Genomic DNA, 8,947 nt, shown 5'->3' with positions numbered 1-8,947 from the left:
AGAGAGATCGAGAGAGAGATTAAAGAGGAGAGAAGAGAAGAGCGGAGAGGGCAGGTGAAATGAGAGAGAGAGAGAGATAGAGATCGAAATCTTGGGAGAGAAGGGGAGAAAGATAATTAATAATCTTAATGTCAGAGTGAACTTCCATTTTAATGGTCCCATTATATTGCACTGATCGTGACTCAAAGAAGGAATACTTGTTTATATAAAATAACATCGTGGTGATTATATACATTGTGCTTACGAATCTGACATGGCTGACATTTTATCTGGCTTAATACTACCATGACAACGTTTCAGCAAAGTATGCTTTGCATTGTTATTACCTCCCACCGTTTGCCAAGGCATGAACATCATTGGCGACACTTGTTATTTAATTGGGTCCATAAATATTATGTTTACTTTGCATGCAATATTTTAATTCACATTTGAAAATATTTATTATCCCAGTTGTAATGCCGTGGTTGCCTGGAAGAGGCACTTTTGCGCAGACTAAACAAAATCCGCCATTTACCTTTCTCATGGATCAGTTGCTTGCAAATCAACGTCCATTGTTTCCACGGGGATTCATTCTCACGCTTTCTAGATTTGCCTGCTTACAACAAAATCTGGTTCCATATCTCATATAAAAAGAAAAGTATTTCTAGGCTGCAAGACCTAAACGCTCTTCAAATCACCCTCCTGCTTTCAGTCTGTTCGAGATTATTCGGCTACGGATCTTTTGAACTCTCTTATTCTGAGTGACCAATGGCGATAAAGATCGTCTTCATCATCAGGATCATGTTTACCTCGGTAATGATTGTCTTCTTTCCATTTTTTTGCGCTAGGAATTTCGTCATTACAGTAAATATAATTAGGTCCAATTTACTTACGTATCTTCAGATCGCCACATCGGTATCGATATTGCGGCGATTACGTGAAACTTGTTCCTTACGACATTCAAAAATGAAAATCTCTTGATGTTACGACCTTTGTCTAATAGAAATTCCTGGTATCACTAAGGTTGTAAAATGGTCAAGTCAAGATATTCTCATAATTATTTGGATGAAAGGAACCAACAACAAAAAAACATTATCTCGTAAGGGACAAATTGCAGGAAATCGTTCATTGCTATTATTGCAATTATTGCCAGTTAGCCATTTACGACGTTTGGGTCGAGAGGAATGAAGTGGACAAAACACTTTTTTGGTGGAAACATTATATTTAAATGACAGTAAACGATAGTTCCTCCAAATGTACTAATTGTAGAAGTTTTTTCTGCAGATTAGGATTTCGTGACACCCTTAGGAAACCAAGGTGAAACGTTAAAACATGACATGCATAAGAAGGCAATGATTTTGAGGATTTCAAAGTGAATAATATAATAGAGATATATTATCTAAACACCCCCCCCCCCCCTCCACCTATATACCAACTTTGCTATCTAAAGAATAGAAAGAATATAATTTGGAGTTCGACGATGTACCATTTTCAAATCGTTTGTTTGATTCGTTTAGCATCTGATCCGTCTGCTGATGGCCATGACACTGCTAGAAGACGGTGAGTATAATATGTCTTCTAGAAGAGTAAGACTACATAAGTCCATAATTGACATCGGGCTCTTTTTGTATGTTGTAACCCCAATACGTAAGTGACACTAACAAGCCCGACAACAAACCGACAACAAACCGTACACAAACTTTAGATTACCCCTAATGGCCGAAAATCGGTCGGTTAAGAGTCGGGTTGGGGTCCGGTTAGCGGTGTGACTGAGGTATAAATGAACATAAATCTATGCCCAAGTATTGTCGGGAAAAAAAGATAGGAAGAACTAAATTTTCGACGTACACTGGACATTTGTCTCAATCAACATATATGTGTTTTCGATCCTGACGGACAATGAATATCCTACCTATTATTATTTTATTTGTTATACGTACCATTCCGCTGCCATGAAACATACTTAAAAGAAGAATATTAAAAGAGGAAAATAGTAGAATAATAGAATATCAATAGTTCTACATACAGTCAAACCTGTCATACTGGCTATCTCTATATAACAGCCAGCTGTCTATAGTGGTCATGCATTTTGTATTCCTCAAGAAAGAAATGTGTGTTGCAGAATCTGTCTAGAATGACCAACAGTCTTCAGTGGCCACTTTCTCTGTTCTTGGGTGGCTTAAATAGACAGGTTTGAATGAATATCAATGTTTCAGAAAAGTGTAATAGTAACCAACCAGTTAACAATGGAAGTTGTAGATGATAAAGGTGATTGATATCTCAGTACACTTTCATTTGTAATCAGTCTTGGCGGTGTTACAATAGCTTCATGGCACCTCATATAGTATGGAACGGTCAAAAATGGTACACCTCGTAATTTGATATAAATTTATCATCTAAGGCCTACATTTCCGCCACGATTTTCCTTTACTCTGTATTTTCTTTCCTACTCTCGATGACATTACCAAGATGCAAAGATAAGCATTCATATCCTGAATTTCTACAAGTATCTTGTTTGTATTTGTTGATGGTGCATGTTCCTAACACAAGCTTTGCTTTCAAGCTTTTCACCTCCTTGTACTTGTAACCATATATATATTGTGAAGGTGAGTGTCATTTCGAATCAATTGAATAATTTAGTTGAAAGAGAACACATTTATAAAGATCCCCCTATGTTTCTAGGTATAAATTGTGAAGTATCGAAGTGCCCTGAGGAGGTCGTGTGTCCCTCTTCATTGCTGTCCGATGGCACGGTCATTAGAGGAACTGTCAAAGGTATGGTCTTCAACCAATCATCATCGACAACACCAGGTCATGAGATAATCGTATGCGAGGCACCTCACTACGGTAAATATAATTAGTTCAGAACGATAACAAAAAGACATATTTTTAGTAATAATCCATTTGATGTTTTATTCATTACATTCGATTTGTTATTGTTACAGTCACATTGTGACGTAAATCCCGCCCATAAGCGCCACGTTCAGCCATCATTGTGATGCGGGGAGGGCCGTGGCGAGGTGTACGTAGCTCCTGAAATTGGCGCATATGGAGGTCGTTAGGTAAAGAGCTAGATGCGGTACGTGACAAACTCCACAAGCTGCTTTGCCGCCTTTGGTGTGAGATTACTTTCGAACGTCACAGAGATGCAGAGGCTGTAGCATGATATTTTCACATTGATTGACACTTGTGACTCCCTGGTTTTGTTGGCGTCAAAGATAACTCTAAGATTTCGACCCTTTTTTTTTTTACTGTAGTGGTCGATGATTTCTCGCTATGTACGTCTGTCTTCAATTCTTATGATCAGTGAAAAGTCAAAAAGAAAAAAAAGTGAAGAAAAAAAATTGTTGGAAACGCCCGGACTCGAACCAGGGATCTCAAGGTCGGAAGTCAAGTGCGTTACCGATATACCAAAACATTTCCCATAGCGATTACACGTAAACGGAAAATGGAATTCTCAAATCCCACATTGCAACATATGAGCAAGATCCCAGCATCTGATCGAAAAATAAAGGCCACAATTGTGATAGCTTATAGTCACAGCTACGACATACTCGAAGCTCAGCAACACCGAAGCTAAAACGACGGAGATATTGCTCGTGAAAGACGGGAATGTAGAATCAAGTTTTGAGAAAAAGTCAAGTCCCATAGAGAATACACGCAAAATGTAAAAAATTGACATGCCTCCTTTAATCACAAAAATACGCCTTGATGCCTTTGTCAAAATAAAAGATTGTGATAATTACATTTGTAGAACATTGTCTCAGCTAGAACATAACAAAATTTGGAAGAAAATTGATCAATATTTACAGAGATAAAGTCAATTTTCCAAAAATATGCTGACGTCATAATATGCAAATTGAAACTTTAAGTTCGGAGGCCATCATGATGACGTCATGAGGTCATTGAGGGTCAAATGAGACATGAAATCATATCTCCGATTCATGCTCTATCAAAATATGAAAAACTAAATTGGGGTCATCTTGCATCCTAAAGAGCTACAATGGATTTTGTATAGGCATGTTTATGCCCAAATATGCTATGTATTACAAGAGTTCGCACGCACGGACATGTATCTTAAATGGACCTTCATTCCGTTATTAATGGTCAGAAAAAAGTGAACAAGGTACCAAAATGCTTGGAAAATGTGCCAAATATGATGAAATTCGGCGATTCTATGTTGCAAAATGTCAAAACGCGCGCGCATGCGCGTGTGCGCGTTTTTTGCGAAATGCTTAACTCATAGCCTGCCATAAGGCTGCATGCATGCTATCGTTATAGTGCTTTGTATATGCGAGAGTTAAGGGTATCAAATGGCTATGGAGTATGTCTTCAAAGCCTTTGATGTATTTAAGCCCTGCTAAAAATGCATTATCATTAGTAAGCAAATAACTACCGTTGGTGAAAGTGATGGGACAAACTATCACTTCCGAGGCGATATGAATGTAGCTATCTGTCCAAAGCAAAGCTGAGGAAAGATAGCGTATACATTCAGAGAGCCGAGGAAGTGATAGTTTGCCATCGCCTGAAACCAAAATGTGATTATCTGTTTTATATTCCACATCGGAAACATTTAAATTCTTCTGTCATTTTAGAGCAACAAGTCTTCAATTAACAGCTAGCAAACGGTGTACGATACGTACAGTATGCAGTATGGTGGTGTGGGGGGGGGGGGGGGGGGGTAGTGAGCATAATTTGTTTTTTATGGGGGGGGGGTCCTCGAAAATTTTAAAATTTGCACCCCCCCCCCCCCCCCCTTGAGCGCCAGGGGGGGGGGGGGGGCCCAACCCCCAAAAAGGTCAAAATCGCGTGATTTTGCATGATTTTTTTTCTCAAGGGGGGGGGGGGAGGGCCCCCCCCCCCCTCCTTGGATCCGCCTCTGTAAAGAGGAGAGCAATACGTAGCGTATACAATTAAAGTGCGTTGCACTGTGTAGATAGTAGCCTATCTACACAGTGTAACGAACTTGTTGCTTGTCTCACCAATGATGGGCAAACTATCTTTCATCACGTGATTTACTTTTGACCAATCGTGAAACAAGATTCTTAGTACGTGGAATATAATCTTGCTTATCTTTTATATGTTATTTGTAAAAATCCCCCAAATATACCTTTTCACACTAGACAGAACAGAATGTAATGGTAATTTGTTTATCAGTATTGAGTTTTATCCTGTGTATTTAATACTTATTTCACAGATTGCGGTAAAAATCTCTGTAAAAACGGCAAAACTATGGAAGGCTACAACTGTCACTGCTCAAGTGGGTTTCAGGGAAGACACTGCGATGAACGTACAGTTAATACATCATAGGCGTATCAGGGGGAGGGGTGGGGGTGGTAAAATAATGAACCAAGGGCATGAATAAACTTGATCTGACTCTAAGCATGGACCTACTAGAGAAACAATGCAATGACTTCATGCAATATTATTGATCCTCATTTTAATATGTCTTGCCATTACGACTCTCCTCTTCTCTTTCCCGCCCCCTCCCCCTCTCTCTCTCTCTCTTCTCCCCTCTCCTTCCTTCCCACTCTGTTATTCACACGAACAATGGTAAGCAGAGTTTATCTAGACATTGATTATTAAAGCTGTAATTTATTTAAATTCTATTATTGCAAAATTATGTCATGAAGTATGCTAAACTTTAATTTATGTGTATTTTCTTCCTGTATTGAATCATTTGATGGTCGTATTCCCACAATTATACAATTGTATTATTATCTATCTTTATTTTCATCATTATCATTATCAATTTTCCTTTGAATATTTCACTTTCTACCCAAACAATCAATTCGTCTACTTTCTTAAAATTTAGTAATTTACATATTGTTTTCATCTTTTCAGCATGCTCATCTCCTCCGGTGGAACATGAATACGGCGGGTCGTTCTACAATGTCAGCACTTGCGAGATGAATTATACTTCTGCAGTTTCAGCTTGCTCCCAATACGGATCCCATCTGGTCCTAATCGACTCGCCAGAGGAAGAGGACTTCGTCATCAGTATGAGTGTCACCGATGAGGACTACTGGACCTGGAGCGGGCTGACCGTACGGAAGAATACATACTGTGTTTTAATTCGGTCCGTTACGTCGATCGGTGGGCATCAAACTATCAAATGGATGAATAGGGATTGCTCCAAACAATTTAGGTTCATATGCGAGAAAGAAGTGGGGATATAAATATTAGATTCATGTCTTTCAATTTACCATACCACCTGGTTTTACCCCTGATATGCATCTGAACGCCTGGATGGGGTCAAGGGAAATCCCCTTCCCAAGTCATCGCTTGTAACGGTCTGTCGGAGCTTTAGGAATGTTCGATTTTTGTTGTTAATCATTCCATGCACTAATTTTCACATGAACAGCACTGAAAAGATTGTTACAGAGATGCTCATTTATGATGTTTAAATGACGGAGCACTTTAAATCTTCACATTCAAGCAATTTAAAAATAATCATATTAATGATTAGAATTAGTGGCGGTTTGTTCTTTTGACTTTTATAGAATCTTAATTTTATTGCCAAGAGTCTTTGTTCAAACTCCGTTGTATGATGATTATTAGTGCTTTATTAAATGATAAAGTTTTTAAAGATATTTGATTACAATATAAAAGTGCAGTTTGTGTAGTAAAGTATTTATAGGGTCTATGATAAAAATATCAGACATATATTGACCTACATAGTCATACACATACGCATATAAACATATGCATCTTAACATGTACATACACATTTGCTTACGCACAAACACATATGTTTTACATACGATTTACTATTTAACGCAACATAGCTTTTGAGATTGCGCCAGATTTGGGTAAAACAGTGGAACCGTTATATCAAAGTATCAAATACGAACTTGACCCCCAACAACACAAATCTTAAAAGCGAATGAGAAGATTAATCTAAGAAGCTTTTTTAAATAATAAAGGCAAGATTAATGCCATCTTTCACATACAAATAATGCATCGTGGAAATATTGTCCACGGTGCGGGTCAAGGGGCCTAATTAAGTTCTTGAATGGGTCTGTAATGAACAATGCTTTTTCATCTCTCAGAACTACCTTAATTTAAAAAAAAGCAAGTTAGAGGAAATAAAAAACGAGATTCCGGGTAATAGGCGCCTTGCAATTTGATAATGGGGAAAGGTATGGTCCAATGAACACATCAGGAACAAAATAAACTATAAGAGCAGCGTTATTCTCTTATTAGGATGGGCGCCATTTGTAATCAGTAAAGGGGCACTTTTTCATTGCTCAAGGGTATTTATTGATTCTGGAGACATCTGAGGTTGTACGCCCCTGTCACTTCTTGTAACTTCTTATTCAAAAAATGCATGTCGATCTCATATGATACGAACGTATACACTGTTTTACCAATATCTGGCACAAATGTATTTTGACATGGAAACAACGTTGCTCGGTAAAACGTGTGTGGATTAATGCAATCAAAGTATCATTTAAAAAATATATAACTTCTTCTCTATATAAAGGAAGTTAATATTTGTATACAGTTTATAGTTTGCTCACACTAACCGTTTGTCTTGTAGGTTTCTTTTTAGTTTCTGTTACAAAAGGGATACTATGAATAGTAGCCTCACTGAAATAATCTATCTATCTTCTAACAAATTGTATTATTCAATATCATTATTATTATAAGTGTTATTTATGTTATCCGACACAAGGTACAATCACTGTTTATTTTGTTTGACCGAAGCTTTGGAATAGCTTACCTAGGAAGATTAGAGAACACACAAACAAGATATTCATTTCGTAATACACTCACAATTTTTTTTGATGAACAAATAAATTATCTGTTATGTTAGCAGTTAGTAATGTTTTGTATTTTGAATGTATACAATATAATTGTAAGAATTAATATAATGCTATAGTAATGAAGAGATACACTATCGATATTTAGTGATCAGAGAAAACCGATCACGACAACACTTGTGCTAAGTTTTAGTTTTCTTTTAGCAACAACTTGAACTTGTGTATGAATGTGTTTTATGTAAGCATTAAAGGTACTTTGTCCCATTTGCAAGCCAAAAAATGAAAAGGTTAAGTTCTAACGGCATTAGAAAGATAATACTAATTTAGAACTTCCCTTAAAAAGGGGGCTTGAAATTGTCTTTAAGTGGGAAAATGACGACTATTAGTATTAGTTGTAAAGAGCCAGAAAGTAAAAGTCTGATTTTCAGACAATTGTACCGAATTGTCGTACGTTTTATGCTGTACAAAGATTCAATCAGTTTAATTTGGGCCATTACAAGAAGTGTTTTCTTGATGAAGACAAATGCTCATGTTTACAGCTCATTTTATGTATGCTATTACCAAATAAGAAAAAAAAAGCCAGTCAGTCACTCAATAGTGTCTGACAGTAAAGTTTAGCAAGTAAACGGGTTTTCTTGCATAGTTTGAATATTAGGACACTGCAAACGTTTAAATTTCACAGATAGGACATACATGACATATTCATAATTCCTGCTAAGTTCTACAGAATATGATGCTGGCTGCAAAAGGGGCATAGTATCTTTAATTAAGCTTTTGTAGTAATTCATTGTTTTGTAAATTATGTACAGTTTGTGTTTTGCCTTGCATACTTTGTTTGATGATGTATATACATTTTGTAAAATGGGTGTTGCCACTCTTACGGGAATATTCATTTTCTTACCGTATCGAAATAGTAGCATTAATAATTAAATGTTTGTTTTACGTGGGTCAATTAATTTTCAATTACTATATTGTCAATTCTGTTAGTAAGAACAAGAAAAATACACAGCACATAAAAATGCGTGGAGAAGTGAAATTAAGAGAATTTTTTTTAATGAAAGACATGTATAAATTAGTAAAAGGATTCGAAAGGAAGATACAAAAAGTGAAATTTCGTCGTGAAAAAATCTATATAAATGAGTGAGAGAGTTTGAATGGAAAAGATGTACATATAAACTGAGAAAATGTGAGCGTATAAAATT

This window comes from Strongylocentrotus purpuratus, unplaced genomic scaffold (genome assembly GCF_000002235.5).
Source record: "Strongylocentrotus purpuratus isolate Spur 01 unplaced genomic scaffold, Spur_5.0 spur5_contig_852, whole genome shotgun sequence".
Classification (NCBI taxonomy): domain Eukaryota; kingdom Metazoa; phylum Echinodermata; class Echinoidea; order Camarodonta; family Strongylocentrotidae; genus Strongylocentrotus; species Strongylocentrotus purpuratus.
The sequence above is the reverse complement of the archived record's forward strand: the minus strand, read 5'-3'. Positions refer to the sequence as shown.